The sequence below is a fragment of the Mobula birostris genome, chromosome 14, assembly GCF_030028105.1.
Source record: "Mobula birostris isolate sMobBir1 chromosome 14, sMobBir1.hap1, whole genome shotgun sequence".
NCBI lineage: Eukaryota > Metazoa > Chordata > Chondrichthyes > Myliobatiformes > Myliobatidae > Mobula > Mobula birostris.
Window position 1 is genome coordinate 21,615,677 of NC_092383.1, and position 26,280 is coordinate 21,641,956.

At 43.9% G+C, this 26,280-nt stretch overlaps 1 long non-coding RNA gene across 1 annotated transcript in view; it reads right to left on the reverse strand.

Moving 5' to 3' along the window:
* Positions 1–26,280, reverse strand: part of LOC140209766 (uncharacterized) — a 57,979-nt gene that overhangs the window by 13,771 nt on the left and 17,928 nt on the right. The window contains exon 2 of the long non-coding RNA XR_011889058.1: positions 2,864–3,030. This is a non-coding gene — a long non-coding RNA (uncharacterized lncRNA). The remainder of the gene's footprint in view (positions 1–2,863; positions 3,031–26,280) is intronic.

Genomic DNA, 26,280 nt, shown 5'->3' on the forward strand with positions numbered 1-26,280 from the left:
AGTGGAGTGGTGTCCCAGCAACAACCTTGCACTCAGTGTCAGTAAGACAAAAGAGTTGATTGTGGACTTCAGGAAGGGTAAGATGAGGGAACACGAACCAATCCTCACACAAGGATCAGAAGTGGAGAGAGTGAGCAGTTTCAAGTTCCTGGGTATCTAGATCTCTGAGGATCTAGCCTGGTCCCAACATATTAACGGAGCTATAATGAAGGCAAGAGTATTTCATTAGGAGTTTGAAGAGATTTAATTTGTCACCCCAAACACTCGAAAACTTCAACAGATGTATCATGGAGAGCATTCTGACAGGCTGCATTACTGTTTGGTATTGGGGGGGGTGTTGCGGTGGAGGGTAGCTACTTCACAGGACCAAAGGAAGCTATAGAAAGTTGTAAAATGAATCAGCTCCATCTCGGGTACTAGCCTCCATAGTATCCAAGACAGTTTCAAGGAGCGGTGCCTCAGAAAGGGAACATCCATTAGTGAGGACCCCCATTACCCAGAGCATGCCCTCTTCTCATTGTTACCATCAGGAGAGAGGTACAGAAGCCTGAAGGCACACTCCTAGCAATTTAAAAACAGTTTCTTCCCCTCTCCCATATGATTCCTAAATGGGCATTGAACCCGTGAACACCACCTCACTTTTTGTTTACCATATATTATTTCTGTTTTTGAATTATTTTTAATCTATTCAATATACAAATACAAATATTTACTGTAATTGATTGATTCATTCATTCTTTCTATATTATTATGTATTGCATTGAACTGCTGCTGCTATGTTAACAAATTTCATGACATATGCCGGTGATAAATAAACCTCAACCTGATTCTGAATCTGAAAATGCACAGCTGCTAGAAATTGAAACTATTAATAAGAAGAGACCTAAGCAGCAATGTGTCAAGCACATTGCTCTTTGCAGGATGTAGCAAGGCAGCAGTTGGCCAGCAAGAAGCACTGTGGTTTGCCCGAAACCTGCTGATCTTGGAGCAACAGGAACAATGCACAGGCAAGCACGCTCCAGGCTTGAGGGGCCTTACTGCGAACACACCCACACATGGTGGAAGGACCCACTGAGGATATCTACCACTCAGTATATCCCTCGTTTGCAGTTATTATTGTGGAAGCAGTACCCTGTGAGAGAACAGGCTTTGCACTAAAGGCTTCTACTCCAGGCTGAATTTGCATTGGGTAGGTGTGACAACGAGCAGGCCCTTGTTCTGACTGGGCAACAGCCAGGAGGTGGTGAGAAGATGAGACATCAGCCTATCAGACGGATGGGTGGGAGATTACCAGATTGATTCCTGGGATGGCAGAACTTTCATATGATGAAATACTGGATCGACTAGGCTTATATTCGTTGGAATTTAGAAGATTGAAGGGGAATCTTATTGAAACGTATAAAATCCTGAAGGGATTGGACAGGCTAGATGCAGAAAGATTGTTCCCGATGTTGGGGAAGTCCAGAACGAGGGGTCACAATTTGAGGATAAAAGGGAAGCCTTTTAGGACCGAGATTAGGAAAAACTTCTTCACACAGAGAGTGGTGAATCTGTGGAATTCTCTGCCACAGGAAACAGCTGAGGCCAGTTCATTGGCTATATTTAAGAGGGAGTTAGATATGACCCTTGTGGCTACGGGGATCGGGGGTATGGAGGGAAGGCTGGTACAGGGTTCTGAGTTGGATGATCAGCCATGATCATGCTGAATGGCGGTGCAGGCTCGAAGGGCCAAATGGCCTACTCCTGCACCTATTTTCTATGTTTCTATGTTTCTATTATTTCATGGTGCAGGAGGTGGATAGTTGTCCTTATTGTATATTGGGTGCCTGAAGGATGGGAAGTTATGCTGGGAGTGCCCAGTTATATTCACTCTGCAAGTTAATTTCCCCTCAGTGTTCTGAAAAGACTATTGAATGGGGATATTGATGTATACCTGACACGAGGAACACTTCAGGTATGTAACCATGACTCAAGCTGAGATGTTCCAGTTGAATTTCAAGAGTGACATGTCCTTGTGGTATTCCATGCAAGGATAGAGCAATGAACTGTGTGAGGGAATCCATTTTCTGGAGATTAATATCCTTCTCCAAGGGCCATTATCAAACAATTCACATTTTTCTAACTTCCTCACTATTTTACCAAAGATAACAAGGAAGGAATGATAAATATTGGGCTTGTCCTCGACACCTACATTGTCAACATGAGTTTAAAATCCATCTGGGGTGTCATCTGAAAGATTAAAGTTTATTTCCAATGCATACATCGAAACATACAGCGAAGTGTGTGGCTTGTATTAACAACCAATTCACCCGAGGATCTGCTGGGGACAGCCCATGAGTCATCACAGATTCTGGTGCCAATATAGCATGCCCACAATGTTTGGCAGAACAACATAACTGTGAACTGATCAGATCAATGGCAATGACTTGCTTCTCTTTGATGATTCTTCCCCCCCAGGATCAACGCTATGCTACCAAAATCCTTGTTACTGTGTCTTCATTAGTGCACGTTCACATCCATGCCGTTGGGCTCCCTCAGGAACAACACCCTTAACTGGATCAATGGTTTGTGTTAGTACGACAGTTCCTCACAGGTCTAACCTCTGGAAGCACACATCACAAATAAGCAGCAGTGTTCCAACGATATGACCACATGATTCTCGCATACACCTGTGATGGGGGTGGTCCATGCGGTCCTCCCGGGAGAGTGGGTGGACCTCCACGGGTTGCCAGTAATGTGTCTGTGAGGGCCTGTGCTGGTATGCAGCCAAATGCCTCATTCAGTGGTGAATGCAAAAGCAGGAGGGTCCCACCTTGACAGGAAATGACAAGGAAGCTTTAGGGAGGGTGCGGAGGAGACTTACCAGGATGCTGCCTGAATTAGAGAGCATTTCTTATAATGATAAGCTGAACATGCCGGGCTTTTCTTTTTTGGAGTGAAGGTGGATGAGAGGTGATGGTAGAGGTGTACAAGATGACGAGGCATCAAGCGAACAGCCGGAGACTTTCTTTTTTCCCAGGGTAGAGATGCCTAATACGAGCGAGGAAAATTTAAAGTGATTAGAAGAAAGCATGTCAGAGGCAGTTTTTTTAAATATACTGAGAATGCTGGATATGTGGAATGCCCTTCCAGGAGTCAGATTAGTGGTATTTAAAAAGAAACTCTTCAATAAGCATATAGGTGATAGAAAAGTGAAGGGTTTTGTGTGCGGGAAGGGTTAGATTGATCCTAGAGTAGGTTAAGGGTTTGGTTCAACATTGTGGACCAAAGAGCCTATGTGGTGCTGTAATATGCTGAATGGTGTGAAACTGAATGTTCCCACTCCACTCATTTGCCCAGAAATTCTAGTTGTCTATTTCTGATTTTTTTACAGCAAAATAATTTCCCCTCTGAACTGGCTTTGCATTTGCCCTGGTAGTGGTCCTTTGACTGAGGTGATGCATTTGGTTAATGTCTTTGGCCAGGACCCGAGGCAAAAGGTACAGGAAGGTCTGGATTTCCTGAGAATCCCCTTCCACATGATAAATCAGATAATGTAACTGCCGAATGCTTGCAGAGTCAGGACACTCAGTGTTAATAAAGGACATGCGGGAACTCTGGCAAACGATTGCAGTTAATTTGCATGTAATCTGCGACTGTCTCTTCTGAATGCAGCTAAATTACAAATAACAAGTATCAGCAGTGGTAGGAAAATTCCACTGTGGTACAGTGACATAATGGGCCAAAAGGGAATAGTGACATAAATCTCCACCGCACAACAGCAGGCCAAAGAACGAGTGGAGGTTACTGAAACCAATCACCTTCCAGCTCTTTGAGAGGTTGAAGGTGTATTGTTCATGATGAGCTGATTTAGCAGACACAGCACAATAATCTCAGAGAGCTAACACAGAAACAAATTATTAACCAACATTTAAAATGGAATGCATCTGTTACCGTATCAGCATCTACTTACTCTGGAGTAATTTTTAATACCTCTTAATTTGGGAAGGAGATACACTCAGTAGGTTAAGAGGTGAGAGGTCCTTGTAAATTGAATTTCTTCAGTTTTATTTCATTGACTTTGTGATTACACAATCCCTCCCACAACTTGGTCTCATGATTTACTTTACTGCATTGCTAAGTATTGCCTGGAGCAACATATTCAGGCTCTTATTGAGTCTGTGTGCAACAGGAACGGACAAACTCACGAGGGAGCCACGGGGACTCTGCCAATGGGCCAAATTTCACTGGATTAAAAGACATGCCTACACAACACGCACATAAATTGAAAAACAGTTGGCGATGAGGGTAACTCTTCTCGCAAATGGAAAATCCTCCATGTAGCTGGGTGACTTATGGGTCACTGAGGTTAACCTTGCAAAAGTAGCAAAAGTCATGAACCCCAAAAGGGAACAACCCATTTATCCCCTTCTATAAGATGTTGCCTGACTTGCTGACTTCCTCCAGCATTTTGTGTTTGCTGCTCTTTAACTACTTCCAGATCTATTTTTATACATTAGTGTCATGTTATCGCCTCTGGACAGCTGAGTTTAGTAATTATCATCCCCTATAACAATATAATGATCATTAGTAACTGATTGCCAGTCTCTCTGGTTGCGGATCCTCATTCTTTCAGTTGTGATTTATTTCAGGGGATTTTGAAAAACTTTGTGTTTTAAATTAACACATACAAAATGCTGGAGGAACTCAGCAGGCCATGTAGCATCTATGGAAAAGAGTACAGTCAACGTTTTTCCATAACAGAAGCATCAACTGTTTACTCTTTTCCATAGATGCTGCCTGGTCTGCTGAGTTCCTCCAGTATTTTGTGTGTGTTGCTTGGATTTCCAGTATCTGCAGATTTTCTCTTGTTTGTGATAGAAACTCAGCAGATCAGGCACTTTAAGAACTGATGAAGGGTTTTGGCCTGAAATGTCAACTGTTTATTCCTTTCCATAGATTAAGTCTGACCTGTTGAGTTCTTCCAGCATTTTGTGTGTGTTACTCTGGATTTCCGGCATCTGCTGAATCTCTTGAGTTTAGATTTGAAATGGAAATAATTTTATATATTTCCCTCCCTTTCTACTTTTATTCCCTTACGCCAGCCCACTCTTCTTAATACTCACCCAAATTTTGACCTTCATTAACATTCAGGTAAGGGAGAGAGCTTTATCTTTGGTTGCCAACATTAAGCATACACAGGAGCTTTGACTGAATATTGCCCCTACTCTGCATATTTGACATCACTGACTTCAGTGAAGCTGAATGTGTGTGTAACCACTGGTCAATACTTCAGCTTGCAATTAACTCATGACCAAACGTCTGCTTCACTAGATCCCAAGCTTGCTTGTAATGTTCTTATCACCTCTAGGTTTGAATACTTAAGTGATAAAAAAAACCCTAAATGTGCACAAATAAACTTAACAAAAATGGTATTGCAAACACGAGGAAATCTGCAGACGCTGGAATTTCAAGCAACATACATCAAAGTTGCTGCTGCGTTCACCAAAAAAGGTATTGCACAAGATGCCCATGTCCCATCACAGTGGAGTAAGTGGAGTACATTGAAATATATTTGCTTTGGTATTAATATAATGTATAGCTATTCAGTAGGCTCATTTCTTTAAGGATTTTAAATTTTTTAAAACTTTTTATTTATTGAGATACAGCACCGAATAGGCCCTTCCGGCCCTTTGTGCTAAGCTGCCCAGCAATCCCCTGATTTAATCCTAGCCTAACCACGGGACAATTTACAATGACTAATTAACCTACCAACCGGGCAACAGACATAAAATGCTGGGGGAACTCAGCAAGCCATGCAGCATCTATGGAAAAACCTACTAACCTACTAACCCACTAACTTTGGACTATGGCAGGCAACCAGGGGAAACCCACAAGGTCGCAGGGAGAACATACAAAATCCTTACGGGCAATGGTGGGAAGTTGCACTGATGGAGCGGGGTGGTCAGGGTTTGGAAAGGAGGGCAGCACATTTAGCACCAACAAACCCAGCAGGTTTTGATCAACGTCATCACCGCATCAGTGGTTAGAAAACCAGTGGCTAAAGACTGATTTATACTTGTGCGTACTAGCTTACAATTGGGCTACGCCATTGTGAGCATTTATACTTGTGCGTTGGTGTGTCTGCATCGCTCTGCAATTCACCGCCAAAACGCTAGTTGGCGGTGTGGTTTCTATGCCACTGTGTTGAGTTTCTTCATGTTGAAACCCAACATGGAGAAACTCAAACTTCAAACAATGGCGACTAAAACTGAAAGAGGGTGAATTTTCTGTGCTTGTCCGGCCACTGAGAGACATGGACGAAGAAATGCATTTCAAATATTTTCAGATGTCGGCAGGTAGATTTGACGATCTGGTTCGTTGTCTCCAACCATTTATTTCGCATCAGTGTACGCACAGTGTACTCAGAGACTGGCAATCACCATTCGAGTTTTATCTTCAGGTGGGAGTCAACAGGCTGTAGCAGCTAGTTACAAACTGGCGTCAAGCACAGGGTCCTCCATAATTTCAGAGGTCTGTAAAGCTTTATGGAAAGCATTGCAGCCAAAGTTCCTTCCCTGCCCTTCAGTCGCCCAATTGGAAGCAATTGCAGCATAGGAGGAAATGCGATGCTACCAAGCGGACCAATCACAGTTGTTTCGGTCTGCGTTGCCGCGACGCGTAGTTACACTTTTGGGGAGGTGCGCGTCAGGCTACGGGGTAGGGTATGGTGTAGGATACGCGGCTACGCCATACCTACAGCGTCGATTTGACGCACAAGTATAAATTGCCCTTAAGGCTAATATACCAGAAACATCAATGCAAATTTTATGAGATCAGCTAGGGAATTTGAATAAAATGTTAGCTTCAGAACTGATATTCCTTACAGTATCAGATGCAGATACTCAAAAATATATTTGATTCACTTGAGGGAAGGAAATGTGATACTTTTATTTCGTCCATGCCTACAATAAAACAATTTCCCTGCTGACCTGGCCTCCTTTGTGTCCTGGGTATGGTGCTTTATCAAGCGTGCAGTACCTGGTTTTTGTCTTTCTGACGGGGTTCGTTTGGTGAGGACCCTGGGTAGCAGCCGGCACAGGAAGGTCTGGACCTCCTGAGAGCTAATGGTTGAGCACTTTCGTAATGGGCCATTTGGGAAACCTCACCTATGGTGCAAATGGAAATAATCACAAAGGAGCTTGCAATTCTTATGGCCCCAGAGGAGACGCTGGCGTCAGAGTGAATCTGCATCATTACCTTGTGGATGTAGAGGGATTCATTCCTTGCCCTTAGCTTCCCCTATTTCTCACAGGCACTTTGTTCATACTTTGGCACCTCCTTGGGAGTTGTTTGCTCATTCTGAGACACTTTCAGCATCGGTTTTAACCATGAGAAGCCGTATTGTTCGATTATATCTGAAACACATTCACTCGGCATGGTTGTGGATGGGTATTAAACGCAACCTTTCCGCTAGCAGTGTGGACAACACTGCCTTTGCTCCTTTTTAAACCTGTCTGTTTTGTAGAACGTACAGGAACCTCTGACTGCACTTGTAGTGGAATAGAGGGTGTTCTCTTGATGCCCTGAACAGCATTGATTCCTCAGCAGCCCTGAACTAAATGGATCGAATAACCATTTATTGCACTTGCTCTCTGTGGGGCTCAATAAGGTAGAACTGCCAAAGTAGTTCAATTTACATTGGCTGTCTGCATTTCCTGAAACCCTGCACCATCAACAGTAGCTCATTGCAAAACTGTGGTCTGTGTTCCTTGCAATTGTCCATTGACATTAATGAATGGCGTATTGTTAGCAATATACTGATTTCCCAAATAGTCACCAGCCATCTGCAAAGCCTTACTGATGACACTGAGGTTTGGGAGGACGCTGGCCATTGTTGACACTGTTATTTATTCTTAGGGGAATGCTTTGTGGTATACTGAGGATTGAACAGGGAACTAGTGCTATGCAAACTTTTCTTCTCATATTTTCAAGGTAGCTATTAAAGGAAACTATTCTCCTTTCAAAGGAAAAAAGATGGAACTTCTTTTTAAAGGAACAAAGTTGTGGATAGTATATGAAGATTAAATATATGTAGCTGTCTCTTCAACAGATCAAAAGCACCCTTTGAAGGTCAAAAGGACTTTGAAGTTCATTCTTGCACTTGGAAAACACCCTGTTACCCTGTTTAACCTTCTTTTTAAAAAAAATCTCCACTGTAATCTACCACAATAAAACTCTGTTTGAAAGGGGAAGTATCCAACACATTCCAAGGCAATACCAATGTCAGGTAGTTTTGTACTCCAGGTACCCTGGGAGGCCACATTAGATGGAGCCTATTCCCTGAGGAGCAAACTAACCTTCAGAGTTTGATGAATGGAATGTGTTTTAAAGCTTATCTGATGTCAGTCCACTGAGAAGCAGCTTCAGGATTGTAGCCTTCAAAAAGTTCACCTGATTTATGGAAACTGTGGTAATACAGAAGATCCCTACAAGGCTGTGAAGCAACAGAGACATGGGACTTGGCCGGGAAGGAGAATACTGTTGGCACAGAACACAATAAAACTAATGCAGGTTAGAAAACAGAAGTTGCTGAATACCTAGATCAATGGAAATTGTTAACCGTAGACAGAAGGTTGGAACAAAATAGATTTTTAAGCTGTCACACTAAATTATCTATTCAATGTAGTAGGCCTAAAAGAACACTAATAACTGGCTAAATGCATAGGCTTGTTTGTGCTTGTTGATTTCAAAGAGACCTTTAAATGATGCTTTTTACTTGTATTGTGGTATGCAAGAGTTCATTGCCAAACTACAAATGGATGGTAGCCATCAACCCATTATTATTGGAATCCATGCACATTCAGTATTTGTTAAAAGGCCAAAGGTACTTTCATGTTTTGATCTCAATTTCCATGTTTCTGTGCGTAGACTCTCTATTTTACAAAATGTCCTAACACAGTTCGGCTGACATGACAATGTCATGTATATTGGAACATCCTAGTTGGTAAAATTACACCACTTTTAGACAGGAAAAGATTGGTTATGGAAAAATCATATATATATAATGCCTCCCCTTCACCATTCCCATCCCCTTTTCACCCTGTCTCCTTATCTCCTTGCCTGCCCATCGCTTCCCTCTGGTACTCCTCCCCCTTTTCTTTCTTCCATGGCCGCCTGTTCTCACCTATCAGATTCCTCCTTCTCTATCCCTGCATCTTTTTTATCAATCAACTTCCCAGCTCTTCACTTCATCCCTCCCTCTTCCAGTTTCACCTATCACCTTGTGTTTTGCCCTCCCCTCCCTCCCTCTTTTAAATCTGCTCCTCATCTTTTCTTTTCTCCAGTCCTACTGAAGGGCCTCGGCCCGAAATGTCAACTGTACTCTATTCCATAGATACTGCCTGGCCTGCCGATTTCCTCCAGCATTTTGTGAGTGTATGTTGCTGCTTACCGGAACTCAGAATATTTCAAAACACTTTACAGTACCTTCACTGGTACAATTCTTTCTTCTCTTCTTACAGAAACATCTGCATGATGCTAAGCTAGGGCACATCATCAGTGACGTTACCTGGGGTCGTCGGGTGTTTTGGGTCTTTCAACATCATACACCCTCGTCCAGGTGACCCGACCGGGGTTGATCAGACCCAGGCCTGTGTCCTAGCAGCAACCCACAGATCTGCCCTCTTTATCCAGAGCCATCTTGACGCTTTCTCTGCTGCATCTGTGGTGGTAGAAATGGCTCTCCTTCTTCTTTCTGCCATGATTCCAAGTGCAGTGTATACTTTGCAGAGCGACTGGCCTGCAAAGCCAAAACACCGGATCTCCACGAGCCAACACTTTGCTCTCTAGCCTCTTTGACAGTTCAGATCTTCATACCTGGCTCTTTTCCGCTCATAGGCCTCCTCCACACGTTCTTCCCACGGCACGGTAAGCTCAAGCAGAAGAACGTGCTTCGATGAGTCGGATCACAACACAATGTCGGGCCACAATGTAGTCTCTGTGACGTGGGAAGGAAACTGCAGCTGTTTTCCCAGGTCTGCTTTTAGCTTCCAGTCCTGCGCAGCGAAGAGCAACCTGGTTGCTTTCTGGTGTTCTGTTGGTCTTTCCCCCTCTTTGACAAAGCAGATGGTATTCTTGACCGGACTTATTTTCCGGCAGATGTTAAGGGTGCTGCAGATATCTCAGCAATTGTCCAGAGGACCTGGTCATGCCGCCACCAATAATGGCCATCGGCAAGAGCTCTGGGGCAGCAGCTCAGAATATGCTCTAGCGTACCGGTCTTCTCACAGGGGGGGCAAGCTGGTCGTTCTGCAAGGCCCCAGCAGTGCAGGTTGGATGGGCTAGGAAGGACGTCATAAACAGCCTGGATAAGGAACTTGATGTGGTGTGGATTCACCTTCCAGAGATCATTCCACGTGATCTTTCGCTCGATCACCTGCTCCCATTTGGTCCAGGCTCCCTGCTGTTTCATTGCCGCTGCTCTTCTGGTCCTCTCCTCCTCCACAGCTGCCCTTACTTCATTCTGGACCAGTTCTCGTCACTCTTTCCCTTGTACTTTGTCAAAATGGGGGACTTCAAGGCTTCCAAGTCCAGCTCTTCCCTTGGCGACTGCCCCCACCAGCACGTTGTGGCGCAGTCACGCCTCACCTTCTTCCACTGCAGCTTCTGCTCTCCACTTTCTTCCAGTTCTCACTGCCACTTCGCTCCGGCAACCTTTGGATCTGAAGATTCCCGGAACTGCAGCACCTCTCTTGCTCACAAAACCTTGAACTCCTCCTCGATGGATTTCAGGGGGAGCCTCAGTTTGCAGTTATTCCCGTACAGAGCGATGCTGCTGATGTTCCTTGGTAAACCCAGCCATCTTCGCAGGAACCGGCTGACTACCCTCTCTAATTCAGCAACAGTAGAAATTGGGAACTCATAGAGAAGCAGTGTCCAGAGGATTCTTGGTAGAATACCGTGCTGATAAATCTATGCCTTAAACTGCTCTGGAAGGCCAGTCCTATCGACCTCTTGAAACCATTGTTCAAATTCCCCACAGGTGATTCTTATTGCTGCCTTATCTCTGAGTGTTGCATCAAACATTTTCCCAAGACTTTTAGCAGGGTTCTCTGTGATGGTAGGAATTGGCATGTCCTGAATAGAGAAACAAAAATTCCCTTGTACTCTCCCCTTCTTCAGCACTACTGATCTTGATTTTGCAGGCTTAAAGGATATCCTTGCCCACCTCATCAACCTTTTCCAGCCCCTTTAGAATCCACCTAGCACCAGGTACTGATTCAGTATTGATAGTCTGATTATCCATGAAGGCTTGTATTGATGGTTGGTGGATCCCAGATCTTGATTTCAGGCCTCAACACTCCGACTCTGCAGATTTTACCAGCATGTTCATTGCCAGGGTGAAAAGGATGACTGAGATGGTGCAGCCTGTGATGATACCAATCTCCAGCCTGCACCAGTCTGATGTTATTGGCCCTTTAGAGACTCTCAAGTGGAACTCGTTGTGGTAGTCCATAAGGAGGCCTGTAATTCCTTCAGGAACATGGTGTCCCTTCAGAGCGTCTTCAACAATCTTGTGGGGGATTGACCCATAGGCATTGGCCAAGTCCAACCACAAAACCACTAGGTCACCCTTATTCTCTCTGGCCTCTCTCAGGAGCTGTGTGATGACTCTAGTGTGCTCCAAGCAGCCTGGTACCCTTGGAACGCCACTCTTCTGGATGGAGGCTTCAATGTAATTGTTCCTCAGGAAGTACTCTGTTAGGTGCTTTGCCACCACGCTGAAGAAGATATTCCCTTCAACACTCAGCAAGGATATTATCCTAAACTGGCTGATGTTCTCGGAGTTCTCTTCTTTTGGAATCCACACTCCGTTTGCATACTTCCATTGCTTGGGCACTTTGCCTCTCTTCCAGACGAGCTTGAGGATTCTCCACAGCTGCCAGAGAGGCCAGGGGCAGCGTTTGTAGATGTTGTAGGCGGTGCCACTCGGATCAGGCATTGAACCAGCTCTGGCTTTCTTGACTACTTTGAGTACTTGCTGAACCTCTTTGAAGAGAGGCTCTCAAAGGTCGAAAGCCTCTGTTGGTTCTGTGGTGGCGATGAGGACATCACAGTCTCCCAGTTCAACTTTTCTGTCCGGGTTACTGAAGGTGCTTCGAAGATGGTGGTCCATCTGTTCCTTTGTGCAGGACAGCTTTCCGCTTCTCTTCTGACCCAGCAGCTGTTTGGTGAACTGAAATGGGTTGCTGATAAATGCAGATCTTTTCTGTGCTCTTTCTCTCCTGCGCCTCCGATGTTGCTCCACTCTTCTCAGAGTGATGAGCCTTTTCGTCAGCATCACACGTAGTTATTCCAGTGGTGCCCTTTCCTCATGGTTTGGCAACTTATGTTGTTGCTTGAGCACCTTGAGTTCTTTCCAGATGTTGTGGATTTTGGTGGCCCACTTCTCTTCCTTGGTACCTAATCCTTCTGCTGCCATAGTTATGATCACTATTGTCATTATTTGCAGTCTCCTCTCCACATCATCTTTGGCCACTGTTTCCAACACTAGATCTACCTCCTCATCAAATCTTCACCACTCTGCTGTTTGGCAGGCTTTGGGCCACCTGACCTGCACGGTCTGAGATGTGATGTTGGGATGCACAGCTTGCACCACGCCGAGGCTCTGGGTACCGTGGGGTGCTTCCTGACCCGGCTCCTCCTCTGTCTCACCAGATTGGGAACCTGCGCATTGTGGTGCTCTCTGTTGCTCTTTACACTTCATCCTTGACTGGTGGATTTTCAAGCCTCTGTGGTTCTTAAAAATTTTGCCACAGATGCACTGTATACTCGTTGTCGTTTGTCCATTGCACTGGGTCGGGAGCCTTGTATCTGTCCAGCTGGGAAGCTCTTACGCCCCCACCTCAGGCTTCCCTGGGGATATCTTTCCATTCTTTGATCCGTAGCCTTTACAGGAGCTGGGGTTAGGGCTGCCAACCCCGCCCAGGTTTGCTGTCTTTCCAGGCTGTCAACCAGACTCTTCCTGGTAGTCACTGGTGTCCCAGGAGGTAATTCCCACAGAAACATCTTCATGATGGTAAGCTAGGGCACATCATCAGTGATGTTACCTGGGGTCGCCCGGTGTTTCGGGTCTTTCAGCATCATTCTCCCTTGCCCAGGTGACCCACTCGGGGTTGATCAGACCCAGGCCTGTGCCCTAGCAGCAACCCACAGATCTGCCCTCTTTATCCAGAGCCATCTTGACGCTTTCTCTGCTGCATCTGTGGTGGTAGAAGTGGCTCTCCTTCTTCTCTCTCCCGTGATTCCAAGTGCAGTGTATACTTTGCAGAGCGACTGGCCTGCAAAGCCATGACACCCGACCTCCATGGGCCAGCACTTTGCTCTTTCCTCCAGCATTTTGTGAGTGTATATTGCTGCTTACCGGAACTCAGAATATTTCAAAACACTTTACAGTACAGTCACTGGTGTAACATAAGAAACGTAACAGACCATTTGTTCAGAGAAAGCTCCCACAAACAACAACGTGACATTGACTAGATAATTTGTTTTAATGTTTTCTGGTGACGGGTATACATACTCATTAATGTAAATATCTAACAAGCTAATCACGTGGCAGCAACTCAATTCTTAAAAGCATGCAGACATAGTTAAGAGATTCATTTGTTGTTCAGACCAAAAACCAGAAAGTGGAGGAAATGTGATCTAAATGACTTTGACCGTGGAATGATTGTTCGTGCTGGATGGGGTGGTTTGAGTATCTCAGAAACTGCTGATCTCCTGGGATTTTCACACACAACAGTCTCTGGAGTTTACAAAGGATAGTGCACAGAATTTAAAAAATGAGAGGCAGTTCTGTTCGCAGAAATGCCTTGCTAATGAGAGAGGTCAGAGGAGAATGGCCAGACTGGTTCAAGATGACAGGAAGGTGACAGTAACTCAAGTAACCACAATAGTGGTGTGCAGAAGAGCACGTCTAAATGCACAACACATCGAACCTTGAAGTGAATTGGCTACAGAGGCAGACAACCATAAACATTCACTTAGTGGCCACTTCGTTAGATGAAGGAGGTAGCTAATAAGGTGGCCACTGAGTGTATATTGGTGAAGACAACGACCTATGACATGGTGGCACTTTAGGATAAACTAGTCCTTGGTTAAACATCTTTTCTGAAAGCACACGTGTGACTCACTGATCCATCATGACAAATCCATGTTTCCAGCCCTGTTTACAGAATTCGCGAATTTTTCTCTACTTTTAATAGTACGCAAGTAAGCAGATGATTACAGTTTCTGGCAGGTATATTTAAGAGATTAGGCAGATGTGCATATGACATACTTCAACCCTTGACAGTTTTTTTGGACTGAACTTTGACAGTTCTATTACATTCACTTGTCAGCCAATCACAGTCGAGAAAACCAATTGGCTGCTATGCGACTAATCCTGCAATCTAGGTCACACCTGCTTTTTGCATTGATGAAGCAGATAAGAAAAGTCATGCTATGTGACATGAGAAGAAGATTGCTGATGTACTTTGCTTCAAATCCATTTAACACCAATAAAATACAGATCATACAGGACCGATGAAGGATCTCGGCTTGAAATGTCAACTGTTTATTCATTTCCATTGATACTGCCCTGATCTTCGAAATTCTTCCAACATTTTGGATGTGTTATTCTGGATTGCCAGCATCTGCAGAATCTCCTGTGCTTATAAAGTGCAAATCATACAAGCTTCATATAAGATAAACCCACAGTAAGACAGCATTATTTAAAACTGATCTTTAACACCTACACATAACCTTTATGTTTCCCAACACCATTGTAAATAGTATATTTCATGATGACTGATGCTTCTGTGTATCGAGAATCAGTTTCCCAATGAAAATTAAAATACAGTTAGGCAGTCTTCATCAGAGAGATAATATGGGTTGATGGCTTTACAAGGTTGTCAGGAGTATATACTGTAATCCCTGATAACGTATGGAGACATCATTTCCAACCTTGATAATCCAGTTCTTCTTTCAGTCCTGACGAAGGGTTTCGACCCGAAACGTCGACTAATCTTTTCAACTGATGCTGACTGACCTGCTGATTTCCTCCAGCACATTGTGGGTGTTTCTTTTAATCCAGTGCTGTCCTGACTACACCTCATCCTCGATTCTTCACCTTTACAATCCTGACTTGAACTAAGTTTTAATTTACAAATTTTTTTTTCCTTGTTGACTGATCTATTCCTGACTTTTGGGTTCCTGATGCTGCCACCAGTTAATTGATTGTAAAAAAATTCTTTGCCAAATTGAAAGGGTAAATAATTTAGACCTTTTATTTGAACTGATCTGGGAAGACCGCCAAAGGCAGTGTAACCAGGTCCAAATTGGGAAAAATAATCATAACCTTACAATTGAGGAGCTTTGTCAATTACTTAGATACGAATGATCAAAGAAATGCTTTGAAGAGATCCAGAAAGGTAATTTTGTTGATAGATGATGATGTTTGGTATGTAATATTTATAAATGGAACAACTCCACAATCCAATACAGCTTTGGTGACAGGTGTGATGGTGATTATTATGTACAATTAAATAGTTCAAATCTGATGATATTTTGTCTTCATCTATTCATAACCCAGGCATTACAGGCCATTGGTGTTTAGGACAACAATGAAGGTCTTCCATCTCTGACTTCCTTCATCGTGTCAGTAGCTTCCTCTCAGTTTTCACCACTGTCAGCGATGCAAGTCCCAGGTGGAGACTCAGAAATACCGTCAAACCCAGATGTAGAAGTGTTCTTCATTGCTGCTTCCATGACAGTTTTGATTTACCAGTCAGTTGTTTTCCCTGAGAAGAACCCCTGAACTTGGAGGACTGGTGGACCACTCTTAGTCTGGCCTCTACCCTTTGATCTGTTTGGCATGGCTGACCCTACCAAGAGCCAAAGCATAAAGTTCTGATTCCAGCCAACATAGCTCTTCAGGTCATTGAGGCATGCAAACCTCCAAACCCTACAACAAGGTTGTGGTTCTCTTGGAGGATTACAGGAAATGCCAGCATGTGTTTCCCATCATCAACTGTCCTTGAGAAGATGGCAAGGAGACCCCTTCCTAATCCATTTATGGGTGGTCCCACAATGCTATTGGGTGCAGCATTCCAGGATTTAGACCTGGTGATGATGAAGATTTTGCGTGGCAGAGTGGAGATATGTCTCTACCAAAGGAGGTGAGAGGCACTCCTTCCCTCCACTAGCATGCAGATCACCCTTGGGCAGGGTGTAGAACCTGCTTAGCCACCCGATCAAGGTCACGTGGATGGTGGTGTGTACGGCAAGTGCATATCTGAATCCTGGTTAAGTGACTACTGAGCCCAGGCAGACAATCATTGAAGAATGGCTGGGGTCACCCATCTTGTGAAGACACTGTCCAGAAGAAGGCAATAGTAAACCTCTTCACTGGAAAAATTTGCCAAGAACAATCCTGGTCATGGATAGACCATGATCGCCCATGTCATAGGCCACAGACCATTGAACAGTACAGCACAGTACCTGTATCAGGCCGTTGTGCTGAGGCAGCCAAAAAGCAAATCAAAAACACCCAAACACTAATCCTTCCTACCTATACCATGTCCCTATCTCTCCATCTTCCTTCCATCCATGTGCCTTTCCAAATGTCTCTTAAAAGTCTCCAATATATTTACCCCTACCACCATACCAGGCAGCGCATTCCAGGCATCCACCACTCTCCGAGTAAAAAACTCACCCCTCACGTTTCCCCTTGAACCTACCCTCTCTCAATGTACGTCCTCTGGTTTTAGAAATTTCAACCCTGGGAACCAGATACACCCTGTCCACTGTATCTATGCCTCTCATAATCTTGTAAACCTCTGTCAGATTGGCCCTCAACATCCAGCGCTCCAGAAAAAAGCAACCCAAGTTTATCCAGACACTCATGAAATGAGGCAGTATCCTGGTAAACCTCTTCTGCACACCTCCAAAACCTCAACATCCTTCCTATAGTGGGGCGACTAGAAATGTATGCAGTACTCCAGATGTGGCCTAGCCAGAGTTGTATAAAGTTGCAACATGACCTCCTGACTTTTGAATTCAATGCTTTGACTAATAAAAGCAAGCATTCCATAAGCCTTCTTAACCACAAGGCACATAACGATGTTCATGACGATGACGATGATGATGATGAAGTTGGGACAAGGAGTGACCTGGTGAGTAATACGTATCTTAATCTCCTGCTCTTATTGTCAGTGGGAGGAGACATAGTTTGGGAGGTGAGTTGGACGAGAGTATAATGAGGGCACATGAAGAAAAGTTGAGTGAGCTAGGAGTGGAGTGAAGGAGGAAAGGAAGTGAGTTCTTAGAGGTGTATAAGATGGCAAGAGGCATAGATAGATTGGACAGCCAGCGCCTTTTTCCCACGGCAGAAATCGCTAATACGAGAGAGCATAATGGAGGAAGTTATAGAGGAGCAGTCAGAGGTAGGGTTTTTTTTACACAGAGAGTGCGGTAGGTGCGTGGAACGTACTGCCAGCAGTGGTGATAGAGGCAGATACATTAGGGACATTTAAGAGGCTTGTAGATAGGCACATGGATGAGCTCTATGTAGGAGGGAAGCATTAGATTGGGAAGCATTAGATTAAAGGGAAGCATTGGATCAGCAAGTTTGCTGATGATATAAAGATTGGAGGTGTAGTAGACAGCGAGGAAGATTTTCAGAACCTGCAGAGGGACTTGGACCAGCTGGAAAAATGGGCTGAAAAATGGCAGATGGAGTTTAATACTGACAAGTGTGAGGTATTGCACGTTGGAAGGACAAACCAACGTAGAACATACAGGGTTAATGGTAAGGCACTGAGGAGCGCAGTGGAACATAGGGATCTGGGAATACAGATACAAAATTCCCTAAAAGTGTCGTCACAGGTAGATAGGGTCGTAAAGAGAGCTTTTGGTACATTGGCCTTTATTAATCGAAGTATATGAGTATAAGAGCTGGAATGTTATGATGAGGTTGTATAAGGCATTGGTGAGGCCGAATCTGGAGTATTGTGTTCAGTTTTGGTCACCAAATTACAGGAAGGATATAAATAAGGTTGAAAGAGTGCAGAGAAGGTTTACAAGGATGTTGCCGGGACTTGAGAAACTCAGTTACAGAGAAAGGTTGAATAGGTTAGGACTTTATTCCCTGGAGCGTAGAAGAATGAGGGGAGATTTGATAGAGGTATATAAAATTATGATGGGTATAGATAGAGTGAATGCAAGCAGGCTTTTTCCACTGAGGCAAGGGGAGAAAAAAAGCAGAGGACATGGGTTAAGGGTGAGGGGGGAAAAGTTTAAAGGGAACATTAGGGGGGGCTTCTTCACACAGAGAGTGGTGGGAGTATGGAATGAGCTGCCAGACGAGGTGGTAAATGTGGGTTCATTTTTAACATTTAAGAATAAATTGGACAGATACATGGATGGGAGGTGTATGGAGGGATATGGTCCGTGTGCAGGTCAGTGGGACTAGGCAGAAAATGGTTCGGCACAGCCAAGAAGGGCCAAAGGACCTGTTTCTGTGCTGTAGTTTCTATGGTTCTATGGTTCTATTAGAATGGTCTTGGAGTAGATTAAAAGATCAGCTCAACATCTCGGGATGAAGGGACTATACTGCGCTGTACTTATCTATCTTCTATGTTCTTCAGCCCTTTTGCATTCATGCAGGCAAGTGGAGAGTTTTCTACCACACTCCTGCTGTCTGTACATAGATGAGGGAGAGTCACTCCCTAATGGATATCCGGCTTGTGATTGGAACTTACAACCATACTATTGATATAACACATTCAGCTGAGATTCTGGTTAATGGTGACCCCGCCCCCCCAACTAGGATATTGAAGGTGAAAGACTTGGCAATAGAATACCAAAGGTCGGTTGTGAATGGCTCCCTTTTTGGAGATAATCATTGTCTGGCATTTTTGTGTCATGAATGTTACTTGCCATTTATTTATTAACCTATTCTTGGATATTGTCTAGGTCTTCCTGAGTGCAACTATGACAGCTTCCTTTGTTGAGGAGTTGGGAAAGGAACGGAACTTGTACAACCATCAGTGTGCATCTCCACTTGCACCCTGAAAGACAGTCACTGACACGGCAGCTGAAGATGACGAATGATGTCCTGGGCATCATTGCGCATGTTGCTCAAGGTTTTCAGCATTTGCAAATCTCTTGTGTTAGTAAACACAAGAAACTCTGCAGATGCTGGAAATCCAGGGCAAAACACACAAAATGCTGGAGGAACTCAGCAGGTCAGGCAGCATCTATGGAAATGAATAAACAGTCGGCGTTTCAGGCCGAAACCCTTCTTCATGACTGGAAAGGAAGGGGGGAGATGCAGAATAAAAAAGTGGGGGAGGGGAAGGAGGACTAGCTAGAAGGTCACGAGTGAAGCCAGGTGGGTGGGAAAAGTAAAGAGGCTGGATAGAAGGAATCTGATGGGAGAAGAGAGTGGGCCATGAGAGAAGGGGATAAAGGAGGTACACCAGGGGGTGGTGATAGGCATGTGAGGATGTGAGGAGAAGAGGTAAGAGGCCAGAGTGGGGAATTGAAGAGGGAAGGGAGAGGGAGAAAAAAAATTACCAGAAGGAGAAATCAATTTAAGTTAGCCTTCTAGTCCTCCTTCCTCTCCCCACTCATCTTTTTATTTTGGCTACTGCCCCATTCCTTTCTAGCCGAAGATGAGTTTCGTCCCAAAATGTCAACTGTTTATTCACTTCCATAGATGCTGCCTGACCTGCTGAGTTCCTCCAGCATTTTGTGTGTGTTGCTATTATGTTAATGATGTCCTGGGTCTGGGATCACTGACTCCAGCAAACATACCCACCTTCTTTTCTGCAAGGATGAGTCCAATGACTGTAACATCTGTCCTCTGACGTCCATTGACTTCAGTTTTCAAGGTTCAAGGTACATTTATTATCGAAATATGTATGCAGTATACAACTCTGAGATCTGTCTTCTCCAGACAGCCATGAAACATTCAAAGAAAAACATCAACACCCCCCATGGCAACAAGAACATCAACACCCCCATATGCAAATAAAGAACAAATCATGCAGACACAACAAGAACATCAAACCCCAACCCCACTACTCACGCAAAAAAACAAACAAATGGCAGAAGCAGCAGAAAGAACATCAAACTCCCAAGCCCCAAACCCACCCCCATGCAAAAAAAAACAAATAAATCTTGAACCATGAACCTTGAAATATGCATTTTGAGCAGATTACTGGGGTGTATGTGCCATCCCTCTTGCAATATTGATGTCAGCGGCCACCATTTTGCCAATGACTGAGAGTAGACTCATCAGCCACTAATGAGTTAGATTGAATTTGTCTTCATTTTGGTGGACAAGGCCTGCATGGGCAAAGTTCCATGTTGTCTGGTAGCTACCAGATTGTAACTAGTCTGGGCTGGCAATGTGGTGAGTACTAGGCAAGTCATAGCTACACACTATATATGCTGCCTGGTCCTGTCACTTTGCTGCATCCAGCAGTCTCTACTGGTGCATGATGCAACGTGGAATGAACCAGGTTCCAAGCTAAGCTAAGAGGACCTAATTCTGCTCCAATATCGTATGGTCTAAGCCTAACTTCTGTGATGGTGGGATCTCAAGAAGAAGCTGAGACGAATGATCCGTAAGGTACTATTAGTTGAAAGCAACTGAGAATGTTTCAGTTTGGTCTTTGGCACTCAAATACTGGGCTGCATCGATACTCAAGTTAGGGATGTTCCTGGGACCTCCTCCTCCCAGGAGCTGTTCATCTGTCCATCACCGTGCTGCTTATAGCATTTAACCAATGCTGAAGCACTTTCCAAAATAAACCAAATGTAGACATTTGTTGTCATGTAGAGTCATTGAGCACTACAGCACCCAAGCAGCCTCTCCTCCCCATCTAGTTTATGTCAGATTATTAGTCTGCCTAACTTCATTGACCTGCACCTAGACCATAGCCCTCCAAAGTTCAAAGTAAATGTTATATCAAAGTATATATATGACACTATATATAATCCTCAGATTTATTTTCTTGTGGGCATACTCAACAAACCTATAGAGTAATATCTATAATGGAATCAACTTGGGCATTTATTCAGAGTGCAGAAAACAACCAACTGTGCAAATGCAACAAGAAGAAACAATAATATAGGGGAGGGAACGTCGACTCAGACCATGAGAGGCCTGCATCGGGCATTTTCATGCCTTACAAGGCGCAGATTGGAAGTCTGTGTGGGGCGCCACTCCTCACACAGACTAGAGCAATGTGTGATTTAGTGCCTTGCTCAAGGGCACAAACACGCTGCCACAGCTGAGGCTCAAACTAGCGACCTTCAGATCACTAGACCGACGCCTTAACCACTTGGCCACATGCCCAACACTAATATAATATGTAATATATAATAAAAATAATATAAATGAATATAATTATCGAGGACCTGAGGTGAAGAGTTCTTGAAAGTGAGTCCATTGGTTGTGGGGACATTACAGCGATGGGGCAAGTGAAGTTGAGTGAAGTTATCCCCTTTGGTTCAAGAGCCTGATGGTTGAGGGGCAGTAACTGTTCCTGAACCTGATGGTGTGAGTCCTGAGGCTCTTGTAGCTTCTTCCTGATGACAGCAGCGAGAAGAGAGCATATCCAGAGTAGTGGGGGTCACTGATGATCGATTCTGCTTTCCGTTCCCCTAACATCCATGTATTTATCCAAATTTCTCTTAAATATTGAAGTCAAACCCACATCTGCCACTTCCTCTGGCAGCTCATTCCACACTCTCACCACCCTCTGAGTGAAGGAGTTTCCCTCAAGTTCCCTTTAATTATTTCACCTTTCACTCTTAACCTATGGCCTTTACCTCTAGTCCCTTCTAAATTCAGTGGAAAATGCCTGCATTGCATTTAGCCTGTCTTTACCCCTCACAATTTTGTATACCTCTATCAAAATATTACCTCCTTTGCTTACCTAGTCAATATTTCCCTCTAACTCAAGGCCTCAAGTCCCCTGTTTTTTAAATATCTCTTTGTACTCATTATTTTTATTTAATTTTATTTTTATGCTGTTCCTAATATTGAGACTGTGTTGGCGTGTGGCCAAGTGGTTAAGGCGTTCATCTAGTGATTTGAAGGTCGCTAGTTCGAGCCTTGGCTGAGGAAGCGTGTGTGTCCTTGAGCAAGGCACTTAACCACACATTGCTCTGCGACAACACTGGTGCCAAGCTGTCTGGGTCCTAATGCCCTTCCCTTGGACAACATCAGTGGCGTGGAGAGGGGAGACTTGCAGCATAGGCAACTGCTGATCTTCCATACAATCTTGCCCAGGCCTGCACCCCTGGAAACCTTCCAAGGCGCAAATCCATGGTCTCATGAGAGTACCAGATGCCTATCTATATAATACTGAGACTTCCCATTTTTTAATTTAACTGGCCATCAGGCCTGTCAAGCCTACTCCACCATACAATGAGATCATAATTGGTCTGGCTGTGGACTGCCTTTGCCCCATAACCCTTAATTTCCCTACTTAGCAATCATCTATTTAAACATGCCTGAAATATATTTAATGAAGTAGCCTCTCCTGCTTCCCTCTGCAGAGAATTAAAGATTCATCACTCTCTGAGAAAAGCCGTCTCTCCTCATCTCCGTCCTAAACCTATTTCCCTGAATCTTGAGGCTAGGTCCCCTAGTTAGAGTCTCACTTCAAGGTTCAAAGGTCAAAGTAATTTTTTATATCAAAGTACTGTATGTCACTATATACTACCCTGAGATTCATTTTCTTGTGGGTGTTCACAGTAAGTACAAAGAAACACAATAGAATCAGTGAAAAACTGCACACAAGCTAAGATGGTTCCAGAGGACTGGAAAATAGCAAATGTTACTCCACTCTTTAAGAAATCAAGTCAAGTCAAGTCACTTTTTATTGTCATTTCAACCATAACTGCTGGTACAGTATACAGTAAAAATGAGACTTTTTCAGGGCCATGGTGCCACATGAAACTACACTGAACTACGTAAAACAACACAAAAACTACACTAGACTACAGACCTACTCAGGACTGCATAAAGTGCACAAAACAGTGCAGGCATTACAATAAATAATAAACAAGGCAATAGGCACAGTAGAGGGCAGTAGGTTGGTGTCAGAAGGGAGGGAGGCAGAAGAAAGGATATTGTAGGCCAGTTAGCCTGATTTTAGTGATTGGGAAAATGTTGGCGTCCTTAATAAGGATAAGTTTTTGGGGTATTTGGAGGTACGTGATAAAGTCAGCATAATTTCCTTAAGGGAAAATCTTGTCTGACAAGTCTGTTGGAATTATTTGAGGAAATGATAGGCAGAATAGATAAAGGAGAGTCAGTGGATGTTGTTTACTTGGAATTTCAGAAGGCTTTTGATAAGGTGCTGCATATGAGGTTGCTTAACAAGATAAGAGCACATGGTATTACAGGAAAAATACTTGCATGGATAGAAGATTGGCAGAATGGAGCAAAGAGTAGGAATAAAAGGGCCTTTTCTGGTTGGCTGCTGATGATGAGGAGTGTTCCACAGGGGTCTGTGTTGGGACCACTTCTTTTCACATTATGTGGCGATGATTTGGGTGGTGGAATTGATTGCTTTGTGGCAGGTTTGTGGACAGTATAAAGATAGGTGGAGTGTTGAGGAAGCAGCGACTCTGCAGAAGGACGTAGAGAGAATGGGAGAATGGAAAAAGAAGTGGCAGATCGGATAGTGTAGGGAAGTGTATGGTCATGCACCTTGGTAGAAGGAATAAAGACATGGACTATTTTATAAACAGGGAGAAAATTCAAAAATCAGAGACGCAAAGGAACTTGGGAGTCCTTGTGTAGGGTTCCCTGAAGGTTAGTTTGCAGATTGAGTCAGTGGTAAGGAAGGCAAATGCAATGTTAGCATTCATTTCAAGAGGACTGAGATATATCATGAACAGTTATGGCTCCATTATCAAACCCTGTGTTACTCCAGTCACCACTGATTGACAGCTACAGAAACATCTACTTGTCCCAGCTCTCTGACTTCTACTGCTTAACCAATTCTCCATCCACGCCAAATCATTACACTCAACTCCATCCATCCTTATCTTTGGATAAGTCTTTTATGTGGCACTTCATTGAATGCCTTCTGGAAATCCAAGTATACGACATCCATCAGTTCCCCTTTATCCAAGTGCTAATTATATCCTCAGTAAGCTTGTCAACCAGGACCCGCCTCACATGAATTCATGCTGTGTCCGCCTGATGGAACCACTTCTATCCAGATCCAGTCTAACAATTTCTCCCTCAATAATAGCTTCAAGCATCTTCCTGACTATGGATGTTAAGTTAACAGGCCTATAATTACCCTCCATTTTCCTACATCCTTTTTTAAACAGTAGTGCAATATTCGCTGCCTTTCAAATCACCGGAAACTGTCCAGAGAGTCCAGAGAATTCTGGTAAATTATCACAAGCGCATCTACAAGGCTGTGTACTCAGCCCCCTGCTGTACTCACTGTACACCCATGATTGAGTAGACAAGTTTCCATCGAACTCTATATAGAAGTTTGCTGATGATACAACAATCGTAGGCCGTATCTCGGGTAATAATGAGTTTGAGTACAGAGAGGAAATTAAGAACCTGGTAGCATGGTGCGAAGACAATAACCTATCCCTCAATGTCAGCAAGACGAAGGAATTGGTTGTTGACTTCAGAAGGAGTAGCGGACCACATGACCCCATTTACATCAGCGGTGCGCAAGTGGAACAGGTCAAAAGCTTTAAGTTCCTCGGGGTCAACATCACAAATGACCTGACTTGGTCCAACCAAGCAGAGTTCACTGCCAAGAAGGCTCACCAGCGCCTTTACTTCCTGAGAAAATTAAAGAAATTTGGCCTGTCCCCTAAAACCCTCACTAATTTTTATAGATGCACCATAGAAAGCATTCTTCTAGGGTGCATCACAACCTGATACAGAAGTTGTCTGTCCAAGACCAGAAGAAGCTGCGGAAGATCGTGAACACAGCCCAGCACATCAGACAAACCAATCTTCCATCCTCGGACTCACTTTACACTGCACGCTGTTGGAGCAGTGCTGCCAGGATAATCAAGGACAGGACCCACCCGGCCAACACACTTTTCATCCCTCTTCCCTCCGGGAGAAGGCTCAGGAGCTTAAAGACTCGTACGGCCAGATTTGGGAACAGTTTCTTTCCAACTGTGATAAGACTGCTGAACGGATCCTGACCCGGATCTGGGCCGTACCCTCCAAATATCCAGACCTGCCTCTCGGTTTTTTTTTGCACTACCTTACTTTCTATATTTTATTTTCTATTTATGATTTAAAATTTAGATTTTTAATATTTACTATCGATTTGTACTCCAGAGAGCAGGAAGCGCAAAATCAAATATCGCTGTGATGATTGTACATTCTAGTATCAATTGTTTGGCAACAATCAAATATAAAGTACTATAACTTTCACCATTTTCTTTTAGTACCCTGGACCAGGGGACGTGTCTACCTTTAGGCCCACTAGTTTGCTCATCACTATTATCTTAGCAACGACAATTGTATTGCAGTCTCCACTTTCTCATTCAGCACCTGCATTGCTTGAAGTACAAGAGAAGTTTCTGGAGTGAATCAGCAGGTTGGGCACCATCAGCGGAGAGAGAAACGGAACTAAACTTTCAGGTTAGTGATCTTTCATCCAGTTTACTTGATGGCCTTAGGCCGAAAATCTCTTTGAACATCCTCAATAATTGGGCATCCGAGTGCTCTGGGTGAGGGAGCAGAAGTGCCCTCAGGAGACAACCTGGAGATCAAAGCTAAATGAGAAAATACGTGTTGGGGAACTGAGTAAATACAGTCCTGAGATCCTTGATCTCTGACTACACTATAAACAAAGGTGTTTTCACTTTGTTTAGTGACTCTGTTTGTTCCTTTCCTGCGTGAGGAAGTACCTTAAACATTGTTCTCCAACCCATGGCTTCCCCATTAACAAACTGAAACTATTTAGCACGCAAATACGCAGCATTCTTGGTAAATTGTGGCTGTGAGTTCATCATAATTTTAGTATGGTAAGTTGTGACTGTGAGTCTCATTAAAAAACTTATTCTTGAAATTAAGGTCAGAATGGAAGCAAATTGTAATTTCAATAAACTTGGATATCACTAGCATTAAATGTTAGAAAATATGCTGCTCTCCCACCCTCATGGATAGCAACCTTCGAGCCCTAGATGTCGTGGGTTGTTTAAACGTGAGAAGCTTCAGGCCAGATTGACAGTCATAAA